Source organism: Loxodonta africana, chromosome 9 (assembly GCF_030014295.1).
Source record: "Loxodonta africana isolate mLoxAfr1 chromosome 9, mLoxAfr1.hap2, whole genome shotgun sequence".
Lineage (NCBI taxonomy): Eukaryota > Metazoa > Chordata > Mammalia > Proboscidea > Elephantidae > Loxodonta > Loxodonta africana.
Genome location: NC_087350.1, coordinates 113,582,589 through 113,604,907, shown reverse-complemented (window position 1 = coordinate 113,604,907; position 22,319 = coordinate 113,582,589). Strand labels below are relative to the sequence as shown.

General features: G+C 46.1%; 1 protein-coding gene across 5 annotated transcripts in view; it reads left to right on the top strand.

The window, feature by feature from the left end:
• Positions 1–5,255: 5,255 nt before the first annotated feature.
• Positions 5,256–22,319, top strand: part of PIP5K1B (phosphatidylinositol-4-phosphate 5-kinase type 1 beta) — a 264,099-nt gene continuing 247,035 nt past the window's right edge. For 2 of the 5 annotated variants that reach the window (XM_064290556.1, XM_023539444.2), the window contains exon 1: positions 5,256–5,436. The gene's annotated coding sequence lies outside the window, so the exon portion shown is untranslated. Of the gene's footprint in view, positions 5,437–5,460; positions 6,883–22,319 lie in introns of those variants that run through there. The other 3 variants (XM_064290554.1, XM_023539445.2, XM_064290553.1) reach the window with 3 other exon arrangements.

Below are 22,319 nucleotides of genomic sequence, written 5' to 3'. Positions count from 1 at the left end.
AGACGAGTGCTTAACCACTGTACCACCGGGGCTCCTCAAATCAAAAGGTGGAGCCTATTCCCCCCTCCTTGAATCTGGTTGGCCTTGTGACTTGCTTTGACCTGTGGAATGAAGCTGAAGAACATTCTGGAACTCCCAAGTTCAGTCCTTAAGATCACTGGCTGTTTCCAGTTTCTCCCTCTTGGGAGCCAGCTACCATGCTAGAAGTCTGACTTCCCTGTGACCACTAGCCATGAGGAGAGAGTGGTCACGTGGAAGAAGACTGAGGTGCCAGGCACGTGAGTGAGACCTTCTTGGACTTCCAGCCCCACCTTCCAGCCCTAGCCCAGCCCAACGGCCAGCTGAAGCAGCCCAACGGTCACAGAATGATAAGAAATAGCAAATGGTTACTGCTTTTGGCTACTATAAGGGATTAAACTACTTCCCCCAAAATAAGTATGTTGAAATTTTAACCCATGTATGCTTGGTAAAGTAGAGGGTCAGCAAAAAAGAGGAAGACTCTCAACGAGATGGATTGACACAGATGGATTGACAAGCATAGCAACTATTATGGGGATAGCACAGGACTGGACAGTGCTTCGTTCTCTTGTACATGGGGTCACTATGAGTTGGAAGTGACTTGACGGCACCTAACAACACCACCTATAAATATAACTGTGTTTGGAAATAACAGTTTTCTTTCATTATGTTAATAAGATCATACCTGAGCAGGATAAGTCCTAAACCTAATCCCTTCTGAGTTATAAAAAGAACAGAATAGACACAGAGACACTCACAGCAGAAGGGGAAGACAGACGAAAGAGACAGGTATGTTTACAAGCCTAGGAACGCCAAGGATTGCTGGCAGCTACTAGAAGTTCAAATAGACAAGGAAAGCCCTGCCCCCTAGAGTGATGTCCTGAATTTGGACTTCTAGCTTCCTGAACTGTGAAGAAGTAAATTCCTGGTCTTTAAAGTCACCCACTTATGGAATTTGTGTAACGGCAGCATTAGGTAACTAAGAAGATACTGAGTTATGCAACAGCAGGTAACTGAAGCTATGGCTTAAATCAAGTACCATTTATTATTTCTCACAAGCCCATGGGCCAGCTGGGCGATTCTGCAGATCAGGACCACGCATGGCCGGTCTCAGCTAGATTTGCTTGTGTGTCTGTAGTCAATCCAGGGCTGGCTGGTCAAGGATGGCCAGGCTGTGATGACTCGGCTCGACTCGGCTCTGCTCTGCTCTGCAAGAGCTTTCATAGTCCAGCAGACTTGTTCTCTTGGCAATGGCAAATTCCAAGAGCAGAAGAAGAAGAAACGCACACAATTTTTTAAGACTTCATTTGCATCCAGTTTGCAATTGTTCCACTGAGAGAATAAATTGTACAGTTGAGCCCAGAGTCAGGGAGGGAGGGGACCACAAAGTTAGAGGAAAAAATTTGGAGAAAGGGAGGCCATTATTTGGAGCCATTAGTACTACACATCTACCACAAGGAACGTATGCTTGTTTCTCACAATAAACAAACAAACAAAAAAAGGTGCCATCGAGTTGACTCGAACTTTGGCGACCCCACGTGTGTCAGAGTAGAACCATGCTCCAGAGGGTTTTCAATGGCTGAGAAGTAGATCACCAGGCTCTTCTTTTAGGGCACCTCTGGGGGGACTTGAACTTCCAGCCTTTTGGTTAGCAGCCAAGTGCATTCAGCCGTTTGCATCATGCAGTGACTCCTTTCTCAGCAAACCCCAGAAGGGGGGTATTAAGATTCTGCTCTCAAATCGGGAGTCAGTTGGAGAAACTGCATTTGAAATTAAGTAAAATAATTAGATGTGTGTTTTCTGATTTTTAAATAGGTTTCCGGGTTCTTTGGCCAAGTCACTATTGTTGGGGATATTAATGTTTTATTTCCAATAGAGGACGACTTTCTCAAATTCCTGCTGATAGATTTAGAAAGAGGATTGGCAGAGAAATCAGGTCTCTGGTTCCATTAATTAATTCACAGAAATGACACATCTGGGTTCGATTCCTGGCCAGTGTACCTCACATGCAGGTACCACCTGTCTGTCCTCAGAGGCTTGTGTGTTGCTGTGATGCTGAACAGGTTTCAGCGGAGCTTCGAGACTTAGGTGGACTAGGAAGGAAGGTCTGGTGACCTGCTTCCAAAAATCAGCCCAGGAAAACCCCGTGGATTACAGCGGTCTAATCCTGTTGTGCGTGGGGGTAGCCACGGATCAAGGGTGACTTGACAACAGCTAGCAACAACCGTGAGGCAATCTTAAAGCTCTCAGTAGAGTTCCTTACATTCCTGTTGAGCGGAGTTAGTTCTCTAACTAGCCAGGGGGCAGTCAGCTTTGTGACTTCCCGGTAGAAAGCTGAGGCTGTTTGCTTTGTATTTTACAGAAAGGCATCAGTACCAATCTCGTAATGGGAAGGGCGTTTATTTATATGGAATGTGGGTGGCCACTTCTGGTCTCTTGTGATTCCATCTGAGTTGGGTTTTCTCTGTTTTCACCTCCCCTCTATTACCAGAAAGGAGCCCTCATGGTACGTGGTTAAGCGCTTGGCTGCCAACTGAAATGTCAGTGGTTTGAACCCACCAGCTTCTCTGAGAGAGGAAAGGATCATCTGTGCTCTTCTCCTGTAAAGATTACAGCCTTGGAAATCTTATGGGGCACTTCTACTCTGCCTACAGGGCTGCTATGAGTCGGAACCGACTCAACGGCAACAGGTCTGGTTTGGTTTTGGGCTACCAGAACATATGAGCACTGACTTTGCATTTTCACTTACCACTTTTGTTGTTGTTGGGTGCAGCCAAGCGACCTGTGTGACAGAGTAGAACTGCCTGCCCCAATGGCTTTCCTAGGCTGTAATCTTTACAGGAGCAGATCACCAGGTCTTTCTCCCGCAGCTCTGCTGGGTGGGTTTGAACCACCAACCTTTGCACTTAGCCTTTGTGCCACCAGGGCTCTCACTTAACACTGATTCCCTGGAAAGCAGGCTGTTTCCACTTCTTGGATTTAAGGGCAGGAATCTGAGGAAACAGGGATCACCACCCCAGAGCCCATCTGCCCACCACTTCCCGTGGTGCAATGCTGCCCCCTGGATGATGTTTCACAAGGCAGAAGCAGGTTCTCTGATCTGCTCCTCCTCCCTCCACCATTCCTCTATCCACCCCAACTTCATTCTTGAACCGTGTTAATCCAGCAATAAATCCATCATTTATTGCTCAGGAATTGGGAGTCGAGGAATTTGGGTTCTGGTCCTTGGGCCACTTAACATCTTCGCGTCTGAAGCTTCTCATCTGTAAACTGAGCAAGCTGGGCCAGCTGTGTATTCCAGCTCTGAGCCTAAGATGTCAGGACAAAACCAGAGGCAAGTCACAGGGTCCTCAACGAGTGATGACCTCAAACTCCAAGACATGGCCAGACACGTCTGGAAGAAGTAGGCTGGGGAAGAAGATAAAGAATAGTTGATATTTGTATTACCAAGGAGTTACCGAGCTCTATTCCAGGCTATTGACAGCGTTGGGTGGGTGGTGTATTCCAGCCTATAGGGTCGCTATGAGTCGGAATCGACTCGACGGCGATGGGTTTTTTGTTTTAATTCCATTTAATATTCCACATTAAACTATCACAAACTCACATAAGGTGGGACAGTGGGGGTGAGGGGAGGTACAAAGAGCTTTCAAAACTTAGAGGAGGTGTTTATTTGCAGAGAAATGAGAAATTCATTTTGGCTCACCAAGTCAGAGATATATGAGTAAGATAAACAAAGTCACGTTGTAGTCGAGTTGACTCTGACTCATGGCACCCCTATGGGACAGAGTGGAACTGTACTCCATAGGGTTTTCTTTGTTGTAATCTTTATGGAAAGAGCCCTGCTGGTGCAGTGGTGAAGTGCTTGGCTGCTAACCGAAAGGTTTGCAGTTCAAACCCACCAGCCACTCTGCTGGAGAGAGATGTGGCGGTCTGCTCCCATAAAGATTACAGCACTGTAAACACTGCGGGGCAGTTCCGCTTGGTCCTACAGGGTTGCTATGAATTGGAATACACTCAACGGCAATGGGTTTGGTTTTGGAATCTTTATGGAAGACTGCCCGGCCTTTCTTCCGAGGTGCCAGTGAGTGGGTTCCAACCACCAATCTTCAAGTACAATGCAAACCATTTATGCCATCCAGGGATATCTGAGGATAAGAGCCAGGAAATGCTGGCCCTCCTTGGGTAGAAAATATCCCATGCTTTCCATCAGCATTTGCTTTTTAAAGATGAGGGTAAGGTGGAAGGAAGTGATGAGGCTGATGAGGCAGCTTGCTTCTATTCAGCAGGGAGAGATCTCTTACCTTATCTTTTCGGTTTCTATTAAGTAAATTTGGTCAAAACCTCCATGACAGCTTTTCCCAAAGGAATCCTACAGATCTGGTCCGCACCCACCCAGCCAGCATCTTACCCTGATCCCCTGTGAGGTAACAAGCGTGCCCCAACCCACTCAGTGCCAGCAGATGGACTTGGCCCCCGCTCCCATCACAGTCCACTTGAAGCCCCCTATCCTTCTCTCCCTTAAGACTCCCTCTGCCCGGACTACCCCTACCTGTTGGGTAGGTCTTACTTCCTGGGAACACCTGCTGTCCCGGAAAGGGGAGAAACCGTTGCCTTGGAATCCTGGCCTGTCCCTTCCTGGCGAAAGTGGGCGTCTATGCGGGTTTCTCCCGCAAGCAGAGTCCAGCCGGCAGCGACCAGGCGTGGCCGAGTTCTGTGGCCAGTGGAAGGGGAAATCCTATCCAAACACAGCCCTGCTCCGGGGGCATTCAAGACCGAGGACGGCTGGGGGCCTTGGCCAGCCCTGGAGTCTTGCACAACCCAGCCCCTCCCCGCTCGGCGTCCCGGGCCCGCGGCTGCGAGATAGGGCGCCGTGTTCCCCTGCAGCGACGCCGGCGCCCAGGCCGCCTTCAGCCGAGCTCCCGCCGCTGCTGCAAACTGGCCGGGCCTCCCCGCGGGCGCGGGCCGGGCGGGGGCGGAGAGAGGGCCGAGCCGGCAGCGGGCGGGGCCTGAGCGGGGGCCGCGCCGCGCCGCTCTCTGCGCCTGGCTGTCCTGGGCGCGCACTGCGCCCGGCCTGCGCCCCGCCCGCCCGCCTGCCCGCCGCTGCCCCGACCCCGGCCCCGCGCCCAGCCAGGCCGCGCCGGCGTGGAGAGCGGCGTGGGCTCGGTGGCGCTCGCTGCTCGGGCGGCCGGAGGACGCGGAGGACGGGGACGCGGGGCCACGCTCGCCGCGACGCGCAGTGCACACGCACTCTGCGCGCCCCCGCCGGCAGGCGCGCCCGGCGAGTTTGGCCCGCTGCTCGGGCCCGTCACCTGCCCGCCCGGCTCTCTCTTCGCCCCGGGGACGCAGCGACATCCCGGCAACTTGCAGACTGTGGCGCAACTGGTCTCGTAGCGGAGGCGCCCGCAGGCTGCCAGGGAGGTAAGTTTCCTGCGCGCCCCCGGCCCTCCTCCCTCGACCCGCGGGTGGCCTCGGGGTCCTGCGACCCTGGTGCCTCCTGGCCCTCTCGCCACCCTCCCACCTTGCTTGTCCGCGTCGTTCTGGAAGTGGGATGCAGGGGGCGTACGTGGCTACCGAAGCGGGAACTGTGATCCGTGGGGGCCACGGCTGCGCGCTCCCCGCGGGCACCCACCCGCTCGCCGCCCCAATCCCCGGGGCCGCAGTGACATTCTGGGATTACTCTGGGATCACTTAAGTCAGAGCCCCTTCACCTTCGCAGGGGGATCTGCAGAGTTGGTCAGCAGAGAGGGAGGGCTCCCCGCCACCTTCCCTGGGCACTAACAGCGGCGAACTTGTCGGCGGCCCTGGGCTCTCCAGAGGGGCTTGCGAGACGCTGTTCTGGTCGTTTCTGGCGCTGGAGCTGGATTGAACAGGTGCGGTATGGTTCCAGCCTAATGCAGCGACAGACTTGTGCGTCTCCCCTGCCTCTCTCCCCAAGCCGGGTCAATGTGATGCTTCAACATCTGGTGCGAGGGGTGGGCGCGTGGGGGGCAGTCGGGAGGGAGAGTGCCCGGGTTTGGTATGCCATGCCAATACCAGGAATCGCTCAAACAGAAGACAGCAAATGCCTGTTCATCTCTCACCTATGCAGACAAGCATGCTGTCATTCTGATCCCCCTGCCCTCTGGTCCCCGGTGCCCTTGGCTGGTAGAAATCTGTTCTAGAGAAGTTATTTGGATAGGCTGATGCATTCTTGCACCTCATCTGCTGAAGTCAGGGCTCAGAATATGGAAATGCCAGTTACTCAGGTGCTTTGAAGGCAGAGGGTTGCAGACCCAAAATACAAAAACTCCCTCACCCTTGGCTTAGTGACATGCTTCGCCAGCTGGAGGTCAATGACCCTCGAGGGAAGGACCTCAGAACGTGTTAACCGGGTTCAGGGAGAAGCTATCCAGTAATCAGAACTCCTGAGCTTCCGTTTGAGAGGGACCGCTGTCCCTCTGGTGGAGAGCGTCCCCCCAGAGACTTCTCCCTCATTCTGAGAAGAGCGGAAGTGTTCTGCAGTTGTTGGGGTGGAGGAAATCCAAAAGGCTGGTTCCTCGCAACTCCAGCGTGATGAAGTAGAGCCCTGTTCCTGGCAGCTGTCCTCAGAGGGTTTCCCAGCTGACAGGAGACCCTGGAACAAACCTGTCCCAGGGGAATCCCAGTCAGTGGAATGTTGGGTACGCATGGCGTGTGACCCTGAGCTGAGGGAAGCAGTGCGCTCTGTGTACAGTAATGTGCCTGGAGACTTAGAAGAACTGAGGAGAAAGCTGGCAAGTCAGACTGATGTGTTAAGACGTCTGACTGGAGAAGGAAAAGCGGCAAGCCCTGAATGATACAATCGCTTAACATTTTTGTCCAAATTGCAGAGACTACAGAGGTTAGGTAAGAATACCTTATATTTGCATCAATGCCCTCCAATTTGTAAAATGTTGCTCTTTGAATCCTGACCGCTTCTGAAGGAGGCAGGGAAGAGTTAACAACCACAGATTCCACAGAGGAACCTGAAACCCGCAGTTTTGGTGACTTCTCAAGGTAAGGGGTGGCTGGAGATAGGTCATCAGCCAGGTTCTCCGGCATAACCCAATGCCATTCTGCGTTTGTTCAGTGCTTTTCAGATGACCAGACTGCTTCTGCATTTATCGTGGTCTGCACAGCCTCACTGTGAAATACCGCACACAGCTTACAGGTGAGGAAACCGAGGTTCAGACAAGTGATAAGCGTTTCCCATGGTATCGTATCTAATTCAGTGGAGTTTGTTGTTATTAAGTTGCCACTGAAGTCAGCTCCGACTCACGGCTACCTTACGGACAACAAGATGAAACGTTGGCCGGTTCTGCACCATCTTCATGGTGGTTGGTATGGTCAAGTCCGTTGTTGTGGGCAATGTGTATTTTTAGTGCCTTCTAACCTAGAGGGCTCATCTTCCAGCACTTTATCGGACAATATTCTGTTGCGCCACGTAGGGTTTTCATCAGCTAATTTTTGGAAGTAGGTTGCCATACGTTTCTTCCTAGTCAGTCTTAGTCTGGAAGCTCCATTGAAACCTGTCCACCATGGGTGATCCTGCTAGTATTTGAAATACTAGTGACATAGCTTCTATCATCGTAGCAACATGCCAGCCACAGTACAGCACGCTGGCTGATGGATGGTGGTAGTGGAGTTTATAAGACTAGAACTCTCCTGATGTCTAGTCCATTGCTTTGTTTAGTATGCCATTGTTCCACTTCTGATAGCAACATATCATGGACACTGGATTATGCTGGGAACCGTTAGGTGGGCTGGCAGGTGTGTTGGGTCCTAGTTCTGGCATTATGGCATTTGGCTGTGTGATCTGGGCCAAATCGTAACATATCGGAGCCCCAAGTCTCCCAGATATAAGTCAAGGGATTCATATTCAATCTCTGTCTGGTCCAGCTTTAGCATTCTCTAATGTTTGCCAGTGTGTTTGTAACCCAGTGTTATTTTCTCTAGGGGAAAGAAAACTTTTTAACTTAAGTCATCTAAGGGATTCAGCTAGTTACCTATTCCACCTTCATCTATACCACTTCAGGAAGGGAAAGAAAATTCCAAGTGCGCTGTAGTTTAGCATCTGTATTATTTAGGGTTACTATTTGTCTTAGAAATATTCTGAGGGGCTTAAGTACTCTGGAGCCGTAGTGGCGCAGTGGTTAAGAGCTCGGTTCCTAACCAGAAGGTCAGCAGTTCAAATCCACCAGCCGCTCCTTGGAAATTCTATGGGGCAGTTCTACTCTGTCCTATAGGGTTGCTGTGAGTCAGAATCGACTCGATGGCAACTGAGTACTCGAGGATACATGTCAGGGTTTGTTGGGATATTAGACAGTCATTGCTTACTTGCTTGTTTGTTTTTAGTATGGTAATTTGCATATAGTTAAAAACCAAGCAAAAAACCAGAAATCGTCACCGTGGCATCAATTCTGATTCATGGTGACTCCGTGTGCATCAGAGTAGGACTGCGCTCCATTGGGTTTTCAAAGGCTGTGATCTTTTGGAAGTAAATTGCCAGGCCTTTCTTCTGAGGCACCTCTGGGTAGATTTGAACCTCCAGCTTTTTGGTTAGTAGCTGAGTTCTTAACCATTTGCACCACCCAGGGGCCCCTTGCTTATAGGAAGTGCTCAGTAAATAACTTCTGAATGAATGAAGGAGGTGAATGAAATTGCTCATGTTGAAAACACACGCCGTAAAACACAGAAGGCATCTTGCGACCTACGTTCCCAGCATCCGCAGACACACGAGATGGTTCACCTGCAGGAGGTGTGTCTCTTGAAGCTGGTGGCTGCAGTGGCCCACTGCGCTCCTCCCTGGATACATCATGTAGAGAAGGGTTTTCTCTCCCACAACAGACTCATGTCATCTACGTCGGTCATACTTTTTTGTTTCCTCCCGCTACCCCTCTTGTTGTTCTTGGGTGTCATCAAGTCAATGCCGACTCACAGAGACTCCATGGGACAGAGTAGAGCTGCCCTATTGGTTTTTCTTGGCTGTAATCTTTGTGGAAGCAGATTGCCAGGTTTTTCTCCCATGGGGCTGCTGGGTGGGTTCGAACCATCAACCTTTTGGTTAGCAGCTGAGTGGTTAACCGTTGTACCGCCAGGGTCCTTCCCCTCTCCCCTTTAATTGTCAGTAATAGGTAGCTGGCTAAAAGATACAGTCCTAGAAATTGACTGTATCATTTTAGGAAAGGGTGTATGTTTTGAGATGGTGAAGCCAACTACTCAGTTGTCTTTTTTTATAGGGTGTTGAGTAAATTTTAGCATATGCTAATATTGGCTCATGGTTGCGGAGGGGCAACCTAATTAACCAAGCCGACCTAGTTTCTGTTCCCTCTAGGAAGCCTTCTTCTCTTTCCACCCTTCCTTCCTGTATACAGAAAAGTCGTGTTTTCAGTTTTAGAAGAATAATCTCAAAGAATGACAATATGCCTTAAATCTCATTAACAGATCCAGCTGTTTATGTTCGGGATTAAGGTGTATTTTTTCCTTATGAAGAATTCCAATATTAACTAGTTTAGAGACTCACACCTTCTGTGGATGAGAAAACCAAGAGAGGTGAAGTAACTTGCTTGAGGTCACACAGAAGGTTACTTACAGGGCCGGGGGCCGGGACTGATACGGACTTCTTAAGAAGGTTCAAGGCTCTGTAGAATTTCTGTGGTAAAAGTGCACTTTTTGGGTTTTAGAAACCATAGAGGTTTACAGAAAACTTCTGTTGGCTAGTAATTGTTAGAGAGGTGGCACATTTTAAAATCGTTTAGCATTCATGCTTTTTTATTGTGGTGACCATATAGATAACAAAACATACGCCGTATCAACAGTTGCTACATGTATAATTGGGTTAAGGTTGTGTAACTGTCTTGCTCTCCTTTTCCAAACCGTTCCACCACCTTTAACATAAGCTCGGTGCCCTTACCTAAGCAGAAACCTCTCCATTCCCCCTCCCTGCCACCCCTGGTAACCACTAAGAATCTTTGGTTTCTGGATTTATACTTGTAGATTCTCTTGTCCAAGCAGATACCATAAGGAGAAAACGTTCATTTTCATCTATTCACTGCGATTCCCTTGGTTTACGTACATCACTCGACTCAAAGTAACGCTTGCCTCCAATCAGTGCATGAAGGGATGGAACTGTTTGAATAGAAACACAGGCGTATGCTGATTTTCCAAGCTTTCTTCCTGGTAAAAAAACCAGAAGGCAAAGGTGGCCCTGTCAAACAGCTGGTAAAGTCATGAATATGTATACATTTAATTTGCATTCTCATTTTCCTTGTGACTTCTGTTAAGTGTTGAGTCAGACATTTAATATCCTGGAAAAAATTTTTTTTTCCCCTATGGCTGAAGCCTTCTTGAGAGTTCCTCCGTAAAACATCAAGTCCTAAATGTATTTATTGCAGAAACGTGTTCCCTTTGTAGCAAGCGCATTGAGTGAGGTTGGAAGGAGTCCTTGTGTTTTTTAAAAGCTGCCCAGTTAGAACTGTACATTTTGTAGCTCAGCTGTGCGGATGTGGACTTATCTGCAGAGCAGGCTGTTATTTTCTTCTGAATACTAGGGAAGTCGAGGAGGAGGAGGGGGAGTAACCTAGCCTTTTGTTTTAGTAAGCGTTTTTCTTTTTTCAAATAGTCTTTACACTTAACATAATCTATCAGTGAAATTTTTAAAGTGCTGTTTTGTAAACAATTGACAGCCTTTTAGAAAGGGTTTTACTCAGTCAGGCTCCTTTCAATGTAAACATTAGAGAGATAGATAGATGATAGAGAGATAGATAGACAGGTTGGTTGACAGGTAGATAGATAGCTACCATCCAGGACGTTGCCCAGTCCTGGATCTTCCTGGTGATTGCCAGCATGTTCAAGTTCACTGTAGGGGCTATTTTGCCAATCTATCTCTCCAAGAGTCTCCCAGGCCCTTGTTGGCCTCTACTTCACCAAACATAATGTCCTTATATAGCAATTGATCCCTCCTGATGATGTGTTCAAAGCAAGTGAGTTGAATACTATTCTACTGTGATCCATAACATTTTCATTGGGTAGTTTTTGGAAGGAGATCACCAGGCCTTTCTTCCTAGTCTGTCTTATTCTGGAAGTTTAGCTAAAATCTGCCCACTATAGGTGGCCCTGCTGGTAGTTGAAATACTGGTGGCATAGCTTCCAGCATCCCAACAACACACAAGCCACCACAGTATGACAAAGTGACAGATGAGCCCAAAACCCAAAACCAAACCCACTGCCGTCGGGTCAATTCCGACTCATAGTGACCTTATAGAACAGAGTAGAACTGCCCCATAGCGTTTCCAAGGAGGGCCTGGTGGATTCAAACTGCTGAACTCTTAGCAGCCGTAGCACTTAACCACTACACCACCAGGGTTTCCGACAGATGAGAGGTGGAATATAAATATAAGGCCTGGGAAAACAGGCTTGATTTTGTGTATTCTATTCTCAGTTGCTATCTACTTCTGTATAACTTCATCAGAAGCATTTAAGGAAGGTGAGGACACAAGAAAACATTGGAGTACTATCCAGATTAGGTTACTCTTGGGAAGATTTGAAACATAGTAATTAGGACATGGTTATAGTGTCTTGATGTTATCACTTTAAGTTAAAAACAAAACAAAAAAAACCCTTCGTTTTTGGGTTCCTTTTTGTAGCAAGACTTGTGTATTGCTCACCGGGCTGAGTAAACAGCAGCATTGCAGTCTGTTCTTGCGAGTTGACATGATGGGTGAGCTGTAAGTTCTTGAGACTTGTTTTCTCTTGCACTTTTAGGCGCTCTGTTGTGAAATTGCAATGACATATAAAGCCTTGAGTGTTTGGTATTGCTGCCACTTTAAAAACATGTAAGTGTGTGTGTGTGTTCCTTTGTCGGTTCAGGCAAGGCTTGCAGCTGCAATCACTGTAGGAGTATAAAAAAAATAAATAAATAAGGAGTATAAGTACCTGGAATTGCAACTGAAGTTTCAAAGACAACACTAGGAAGTTCATCGGTTTTTGTAAGAAAAAGGTGATATTTACACCTTTGCCTTCCAGTCCTTCTGAGCAAAGGGTTATTGGAAGGACGGTAACTTTATAGCCACCAGCCACTCAAAACGTATTTCTTTACTCCATAGACAGACTGGCACAAGAAATGCGATAGAGTCCACATGTTGGGGTGTGGGTTTTTAAAAAAAATTAATGCACCCTTTCCTTTCATTCCCCGCCCCCCCCCCCAAACTCTGTCCACCATCCTCTGGGTCTGTGACATTTGGAAATAAAGTAAAATGACAAAAACAGCAACAATTGAAAAGAAGGCAGTCTGACCTCCGTGAGGGTGTGGTAAGCACTTCACAGATGTCGTACTTGTTAATGAAGAAGGCTAGGCAACATGCTTTATTTACCTTTTTATTCCTGGAATTTAGCAGAATGCCTGGCAAATGGCGGGGGTTTAACAAATATGTATCGAACAATTTTTGCATCCAAATGAGTACCATTCTTCAAAGGTTTTGGACATTTTATAATTATTCTAATGGTACTGTTATTTTCCAAACCGTTTTAGAAACACAGCAGGCAAGCTGGTAGATACTGATTGCAATCGTTTATGGTGGTCCTACATAAATTTTTTTTAAATCACAAATGGCATTTATGCACCAGACTATCAAACTTTTTTAACAAGCACGCTTAGAAATTTTTTTTCCTTAGAGTAATCTAAATATAAAATGTGGTATTCTGTTCTTCTTTAAAAGAATCAGATAAACTTTTTTTTAAAGCACCTGGGGTGGCTGAGTGGCGAGTTTTTCTTGGGGCACATAGACGAGAAGGGACTTTAAGTTGATCTAAGTTAATCGACTTAAATGTCACCTCCTCTTGGGGCCTTCCCTGATCATCTAACCTAATAGATCCTTTCTCCATGTATTTTCTTCCGTTATCCCAATGGATACTTATATATTTATTTACTCCACTTGTTTTTCTGTTACTTACCCTCAAACGCCACTACGTGTCTATCAGTTTGTCATACTGTAGTTTGGCGGTCTGGTGAATACTGTAGTGATTACGTGCTGCTGTGATGCTGGGTGGGTGATGATGGAAGTTATGACGCCATTTTTTCAAATACCAGCAGGGTCACCCATGGCCGACAGGGTTTAGCAGAGTTTCCAAACTAAGATGCACTAGGAAGAAAAGCCAGGTGATCTACTTCTGAAAATTGGCCAGTGGAAACCCTATGGATCACAACAGAACATTGTTTGCTAGAGTGCTCAAAGATGAGCCCCCTAGGTTGGAAGCCCCCTAGGTTGGAAACCCCCTAGGTTGGAAGGCACTCAAAATACACAGAGGCCAAAACAGTGGACTCAAGCCTACCAACAATCGTGAAGATGGCGTAAGATTGGAAAGGTTGGTGATTCGAACCCACCCACAGGTGCTTTGAAGGAAAGTCCCGATGATTTACTTCTGAAAAGTCAGCTGTTGATAGCCCTATGGAGCAACAGTTCTACTCTGACACGCATTGGGCCACCATGAGTCGGAATCGATGCGATGACAATTGCTGAGTCCCCCGGTTTCCTCACAAAAAAAGTTTTAATTTTTGTCCGGAGACATCGTGAAACTTGAAGGGTAGGCATCTGATGGAACTTGGAGTTGGGAAAGAGTGACTCAGAAGGCTGCCTTATCTGTGGTGTAGGATAGATAAACCACAACTTTAAAACATGAACTTTAAACTGGGAGCTGTCTATATTTTTTCACATATTGCTTACCCTAAACTTCATACCAATTCATTTTAATGAGAACTTAAGTACTGTAAGGGGGAAAAAAATTCACTTTTTAAAAAGTACCTCAAAAAGAATTTGACAAGGTATTTTTTTTTCTTCTGAAATTCATTGAGACCTCAAGGTGCCCATTTGAACTGGCCATTCAAGCTCAAAACGAAAGGGGCTCAAAACAGGAAGCCTTAGGTTATCTAGAACCTTTGAGCTGCGTGTTTTTCTCCTGTAATACATTTCCTGATGGCTGAGGGCTTGCTAGCTTCTGTAAGCACTGAAATGTGTTAAAGCCAATTTCTGGATAGAAAATTTCCCCCAAATTGTCCTCTTTCTCTGATTCTTAAAAAAGGTTATATAGGATGTATCTTTTTTTTTTTTTTTAATGATATAAGATTTTCATTTTCAGGATTGTGTTGTTGTCAGGTGCCGTCATAGCGACCCTACGTACAACAGAACAAAACACTGCCGGGTCCTGTGCCCTCCGCACAATTGTTGTTATGCTTGAGCCCGTTGTTGAAGCCGCTGTGTCAATCCATCTCATTGAGGGTCTTCCTCTTTTTCGCTGACCTTCTACTTTACCAAGCGTGATATCCTTCTCCAGGGACTGGTCCCTCCTGATAGCACATCCAAAGTGTGTGAGACAAAGTCTTGCCATCTTTGCTCTAGGACTGTGCTCTGTTACAATAAAGGGAAGGAACCCGGGTAGTGCACCTGGTTAAGTGCTTGGCTGCTGATCGAAAGGGCAGCAGTTCCAACCCACCCAGTGGCTTTGCAGGAAAAGACCTGGCGATCTGCTCTCATAGAGATTACAGCCAAGAAAACCCAATGAGGCAGCTCTATTCTCTCACACGGGGTTGCTATGAGTCGAAATCAACTCGATGGCACCTAACGACAACAGCATAATAAAGTGAGAGCTTCAGGATCTCTTCGGGGATATAAGGTTCTCTGCCCCTGTACCAAATGGCCCCACTTTGCTATTTTTGAAAATCTTGCCTGCCTTTATTAATTTGTTTGTTTATTTATTTATTTTTTTGGTGGGGGGCCCTGTTTCCGTGGCTTTCAGCAATGACAGCCGCTTTGCCTCATTGTTTGCTATTGGGAGTCTGTTGTGATCTTGGCAACCAGATAACACCCGTATTGTCAGGATTGCGTTTCCCAAAGAGACTTACATTATTCACTACATTTGAAATTTTAAAAATGAGAAAAAAGCAGTTTATGGGGGCGAGCTCCAACAGTTGTGTGTAAAGCAATCAAGCTTTTGTTTCTTTTAGTTCATTTAATTTATTGGACAATAAAGAATATGTTTTTCTTATGTCCTGTTTTTGGGCTCTTCAGAAGAATAAGATGCTGCCCTCTTAGGCTGAAATGTGCCAGGGTTTCTTTTTGCTTTCTTCTCAAGCATTGGTGATGTGTTTACTGCGTCATGGCCACGAACATGCTTTCATAGACGTTTTCATTTAACTTAAAAGTAGAGTGGTAGTTTATGGATAGTTTGGGCACAGTTTCATTTTCGCTGTCTTTAGAGTTCTAGATTAGCAAAGGTGTTTCTCCTTTTATTGGAGAAATTACGTAGAAAATTTCCCCCAACCTTCCAGATTTCCATCTTCCATTGGAAAACTTTACTGTTGTTGTTACATATTCCACTGGAAAAATTTTTTTTTATCTATAAAACTTAAAAAAAAATTTTTTTTATTGTGCTTTAAGTGAAAGTCTACAAATCAAGTCAGTCTCTCATGTAAAAATTGTTATCCACCTTGCTATATACTCCTAATTGCTCTCCCCCTAGTGAGACAACACACTCTTTCCCTCTACTCTCTCTTTTCGTGTCCATTTGGCCAGCTTCTGGCCCCCCCTGCCTTCTCATCTCCCCTCCAGACAGGAGATGCCGACATAGTCCCATGTGTCTACTTGATCCAAGAAGCTTATTCTTCACCAGTATCATTTTCTATCCCATTGTCCAGTCCAATCCCTGCCTGGAGAGTTCCCTTTGGGAATAATTCCTGTCTTGGGCTAACAGAAGGTCTGGGGACCATGACCACCCAGGTCCTTCTAATCTCAGTCAGACCATTAAGTCTGGTCTTTTGATAAGAATTTAGTGTCTGCATCCCACTGCTCTCCTGCTCCCTCAGGGGTTCTCTGTTGTGTTCCCTGTCAGGGCAGTCATCGGTTATAGCCAGGCACCATCTAGTTCTTCTGGTCTCTGGCTGATGTAGTCTCTGGTTTATGTGGCCCTTTGTGCCTCTTGGGCTCATAATTACCTTGTGTCTTTGGTGTTCTTCATTCTCATTTGCTCCAGGAGGGTTGAGACCAATTAATGCATTTTAGATGGCCGCTTGCTAGCGTTTAAGACCCCAGACGCCACTCTTCAAAGTGGGATGCAGAATGTTTTTTTAAATAGATTTTATTATGCCAGTTGACTTAGAGGTCCCCTGAAACTGTGGTTCCCAAACCCCTGCCACTGCTACGCTGGCCTTTGAAGCGTTCAGTTTATTCAGGAAACAGCTTTTGGTTTAGTCCAGTTGTGCCGATCTCTCCTGTATTGTGTGTTGTCTTTCCCTTCACCTAAAATAGTTTTTATCTACTATCTAATTAGTGAATACTCCTCTCCCTCTCTCCCCCCTCTCGTAACCATCAAAGAATATTTTCTTCTCTGTTTAAACTGTTTCTCGAGTTCTTATAATAGTAGTCTTATACAACATTTGTCCTTTTGCAACTAATTTTACTCAGCACAATGCCTTCCAGGCTCGTCCATGTTATGAAATGATTCACGGTTTCATCATTGTTCTTTATCGATGTGTACTATTCCATTGTGTGAATATACCATAATTCATTTATCCATTCATCCGTTGATGGGCACTTTGGTTGCTTCCATCTTTTTGCTATTGTAAGCATCCACTGGAAAATTGTAATGTTGCTGTCGTTATTAGTTGCTGTCGAGTCTGCTCCAACTTATAGCAACCCCATGTATAACAGACTAAAACACTGTCTGGTCCTATGCCATCTTCACAGTCATTGTTTTGTTTGAGTCCGTTGTTGTGACTCTAGCGTAGTGCCTTCCAGAGTCGGGCCTCGCCTTCCAGCACTATACCTGGCAATGTTCAGTTGTGATCTAAAAGGTTTTCATTGGTTAGTTTTCAGAAGTAGATCACCAGGCCTTTCTTCCTAGTCTGTTTTAATCTGAAAGGTCTGTTAAAACCTGTCCATCGTGGATGACCCTGCTAGTATTTGAAACACTGGTGGCATAGCTTTCAGCATCTCAGCAACGTACAAGCCACTGCAGTACGACAAACTGACAGACAGATGGTAGGAAAACTTTAACACCCACAATAAAATAATTCAGGTGAATAATGGAAACTTAAGTTTATTTTTAAGGAGTGATAAGAACCAGCCTTTTAGGCTGTGGACTCATACTAGGGAAACAGAAAAGCAATGGCGTCACTGTTTTGGCAAGTTATATTTAAGCAATGCCCTTTTACTGTATTTCCAAAGGCATTTATTTTAGACAGAGTGGTGAAGATTTATGGAAAATAAAGCAAGCGAGAAATCAGAAAGTCCCTCATGCTAAGGGTTAAGAGCAAAACATGACTTTTGGTTATGGAAAACAGAATGGAAATTCGGCTTTTAAGGCTTGGGTACGTTTGTGCTCCGTTATGTAATTTTGCAGTTTCTCAGAAACCCCTTCCCCTCTGTGGCAATTCATAACGTGAACCCGATGCAGCATTTCATTTTGTGCAAACATGAGGTCAGGAACCGTCATCTTCCACGTGTGTCAGAAGACCTCTGGAAGCACTTTAGAAGTGACCGGTAAGTATCCCGCACGTGCGCCTGGTGTCTTTGTTACCGAGTGCTGCCGTAACGAGAATACCACTAGCAGGTGGCTTTAAAGACCAGAAATGTATCTTCTCACAGTTGAGTCAGGAGATTCTAAGTCAGAATTCAGGACGCAGCTCTAGGGAGGTCCTTCTTTGTCCATTTCTGCTTCTAGTAGCTGCCAGCAGTCCTTGGCATTGCTGGGCTTCTAAGTGCATCTTTTTCTGTCATCTGTCTTCGTCTTAAGGACCCCTGGTGGCTCAGTGGTTCAACACTTGCCTACTAAGCAAAAGGTCAGGGGTTTGAATCCACCAGCTGCTCCGAGGGAGAAAGATGTAGCAGTTTGCTTCGTAAAGATTTATGGCCTTGGGAACCCTATGGAACAGTTCTACTCTGTCCTATGGGATCAACTCAAAGGCAATGGGTTGGATGTTTTGTGTGTGTTGGAACGGGGGTGTCTCTGTGTCTACTCTGCTCTTTTTATAACTCAGAGGTGATGAGGTTTAGGACCCACCTTATACTAGTATGACCTCAGCAGTGTAACAAAAGAAAAGCCCCTATTTCCAAACAGGGTTGTATTTATAGGGGTTAGAAATTCAACACTTTTTGGGGGGAGGAGGGGTAGTGGTGACAATTCAGCCTGTAATCCCTGGTGACTTCAGAGATGACCATCAGCACCCCTGACATTACATTTTTGTTTCTTCATCTCTCCACCTCCTTCCCTGGAACAAAACTTCCTAAGGGCAAGGACTTTGTTTTCTTCATTCCTGTGTCCTCAGATCCTGGAACAGAGTTGACTGTCAATGGTCATCGTCATCATCGTTGTTGTCACTGTCATCATCGTGACAACAACTACCAGTTCTTAACTCCTACTGTGGGCCAGGCACAATACATGGGAGGACATGAAGTCATAAAGCCACTTCGAGTGCTTTGGAGCCATATAACGTGAAAATAATTAGGGTGGGCATAGGTGGTAGGAGACAGGATTGGGAAGGAGCGTGGAGGTCAGGCCATGGGCATCTTGTCAGCTGTGCTAAAGGAGTTTGAACTTTCTTCTATGGGCAATGAGGTGTCAACCAGAGGATTCTCATAGGCAAGGGATGACCTGAAATTATATTTTAGGTTAGCAGCATGGGCGGCTATAGTTTGGGAGGTGAATTAGGAGGGAAAGAAATGAGACGGGGAACCAGTTACAAGAGAGACAATGAGGGCTTGCATTAAGGTAGCAAGGGTGGGGAAGAGGGAGCGGGTTTGAGATTTAGAATGAAGAGTTAAAGGAGTTGATGGCCAATCAGCTATGAATTTTGAGGTAACAGGGGAAGTAGAAGACCACTCTCTGGATTTTGGTTTGAGTGGTTAGGGAGATTGGGGAGTGATACTCGACAGCGAGGGAACACCCAGAAGAGGCAGCGTATTTGTAGTGGTAGAGGTGGTAGGGCTGTGACAATGAGTCCAGTTTTGGACATATATTTGAGATACCTGTGGGATATCCAGATGGAATGTGGCTATAAGGAGAGAGGTTCCTGGTGGAGACACTGGCTGTGTTATGGTCATTGGTCTCTGGGGAGTGGTTGAAGCCACCGGGGTGGATGAGATTGAGATACCTCCAGGTGGAGGATCTAGGAGGAAGTTGTATATGAGTGGATATAAGGAGAGAAGTGGATGATGGAGACACGATGTTATGATCCTTGGTCTCTGGGCAGTGATTAAAGCCACAGGTGGATGAGGTATCTGTAGGACCTCCAGGTGGAGGGTCTAGAAGGAAGTTGTATATAGGTGGATGTAAGGAGAGAGGTTCATGGTGGGGACACAGTGTTATGGTCCTTGGTCTCTGGGGAATGAGCAAAGCCATGGATTAAATAAGATTTCTTGCAAAGGTTTGCAGAATAAGAAGAATAGATGGCTGAGAACCAACATTATTACCTGACCTTAATTTGCAATTTCATTTCTCCTTACCTTAACCAAACCCAAACCCACTGCCATCGAGTCGATTCCGACTTATAGCATCCAGATAGGACAGAGTAGAACTTCCCCATAGGGTTTCTGAGGCTGTAAATCATTACAGAAGCAGACTGCCACATCTTTCTTCCACAGAGTGGCTGTTGGCTTCTGTTGACCTTTCAGTTAGCGGCCAAGTGCTTAACCATTGTGCCACCAGGGCTCCTTCTCCATACCTTGGCTTCTCCATTTTCTCCCCTGAACCTTCTTCCGTTGTCTTCTCTATTTAAAGATGTGGCATTAGATTTTCATTATGCTGCATACATCCCAGTCTTCTGAAAACCTCTGACTCACTGATCACACTCCCCCAGAAGTGCTTTCTCACATATGCATCCTTTTTGGCCTTCTTGTCCTCAAGATGCCTTTAGAGCTTTCCCTCGGGGCTCCCTTTTCATTTGTCCTTAGCTTATCTCCCCACACAGACTAGAACCCTGACAGTGGGGACCTCGTTCTTCTTGCTTTCTCTTCCCCACCCAGCCCAGCAGGTCCAGTGCCTGGCCTCCACTCACTACTCACAAGACTTGTTTTTTGAGAATTTTCTTATTGCAAAAATACATGTAAGACAACATTTGCCAATTCAACATTTTTCAGGGTCCTACTACTTTTTATTGATGTTTTTATTCTCCTTTAGAAGAGTTAAATAAAAAGGTAGACAACTCAGAATTTTAAAAGGGCATATATCAGTTGATGTACCTTGAACTAAACCACAAGTGCCTGCTTAAGATGGGTTTGTAGCTAGAATGTTCTGTAGCTCGCTAAAAAAAAGAAAAGAAAGGAATTGAATTAGCCAAAAGGTCCATAAAACCACTGCAGAGTTTCAGTCTGTCATTTGTCATTCTCACTGTTTTAAAATTTCAGCAGAAGAGAATATACCCTTTGGCAGCTCTCCTGTATCTGCCATGGCTTATTGAAAGCTGAATTTATCTGTTGGTTTCAATGGGCTGAACATCTTGTGTTTTTAAGAGACATTTGCTTATGTTTGCACAGACTGACTCTGGGGGCAGTGGGAACACTGGTCCGAGGGGAGCAATTGTGAGTATCCTTGCTCTTCTGATGATAGAAAATGACACAATTAGGGGCCTTAGCTGAATATCCTCCAGCAAACTGAACAATAAAGACCAACATAAACACGTCACTTGGCCTCATGGCACTTACACTGAAATTTGATGTCGGGGAAGAGCCCAGTCCCTGGACCAGGTGACCTAGGTTCAAATCCTGGCCAGCCCTCACTCTCAGGAAACTTGGCTTTGCCTCCTGGAGCATGCTTTCCTCAATTGTACAATGAGGATAAGTTGTGACCTCTGGCCAAGTGACTTACCTTCTTTGTACCTTTTTTTCACTCATCTGTGGAATGAGCATCTAATTGTTCGGTTCAGAAGGAGCCCTGGTGGCACAGTGGTTAAGCTCTCGGCTGCTAACCGAAAGGTCGACAGTTTCAACCCACCAGCTGCTCCGCCAGAGAAAGATGCGGTAACCTGCTTCCATAAAGATTACAGCCTTGGAAACACTGTGGGGCAGTTCTACTCTGTCCTATAGGGTCCCTATGAATCAAATTTGACTCGTCAGCAACAGGTATGAGTTCTAGTTCAGACGCTTGTTACCGGGTCAAATGAAATGATGGTCTTTGAGGTCGCTAGAACAAAAGCCTCGTACACATTAAAGAATTTATTTTATAGGAATTGGAGAGGGAGTTTGGGCCCTGGGCAGCCACCTTTTTAGCTCCTGGGCAAGCAGATCTGAGGCAGGGGTGTGACATCCACTGTGGCAGGTCCCACACCACTCATGGGTGGCTTTAAAGAACAGAAATGTATTTTCTCACAGTTAGGGCTAGAAGCCTGAATTCAGGGTCTTGGCTGTGTTGATTCCTTCCTTTTTGGTAGCCCTGGGCGTTCCTTGGTGTTCCTTTCCTTCCAGCTGCTCCTCAGATGGGTCTGATTTCCCCGTGTGTATGTGTGTCTGTTCTGCTCTTTTCGTTATTTTTTGTTTTGTTGTTGAGAAGATACACAGGAAAATCAACACCAATCCAGCAGTTTCTACATGTACAATTCAGTGATCTTGACTACATTCTTCAAGTTGTGCTACCATTCTCACCCTTTTCTGAGTTGTTCCTCCCCATTAACATAAAACCACTGCCCCCAAGGTTCCCGTCTAATCTTTTGAGTTGCTGTCAATTTGATCCCATATAGATAGTTCTTAAAAAAACATAATGCCCAAGGCAGACCGTTCTGACTAGTTTAGATAGACTTGTTTGGTTTTAAGATACTTCAGGGGATGTTTTTGGTTTAGGGTTTCAAGATTATCTCAGGGCAATAGTTTCAGGGATTCATCCACTTCTGTGGCTCCAGAAAGCCTAGAGTCCATGAGAATTTGGAATTCTGTTCTGCATTTTTCCCCTTTTGATCAGGATACGTCTATGAACTCTTTGATCAAAATGTTCAGTAATGGTAGCCAGGCACCATCCAGTTCTTCTGGTCTCGCGGCAAAGGAGGCAGTTGTTTATGGAGGCAGTTAGCCACACATTCTGTTTCCTCCTCCTATTCTTAATTCTCCTTCTTCCTTTTTTGCTCCAGCTTGCTAGGGAACAACTGTTGTGCCTTGGTTGGCCTCTCGCAAGCTTTTAAGACCCCAGGCACTACACAACAGACTAGGAGCTAGAACAGAAGCACTGAACACATTATTAGGCCAATTAACTGGCATGTCCCATAAAACCATGATCCTAAACCTCCAAATCAAGAATCCAGATCTCCTGAGGTATTTAACTGTACATAA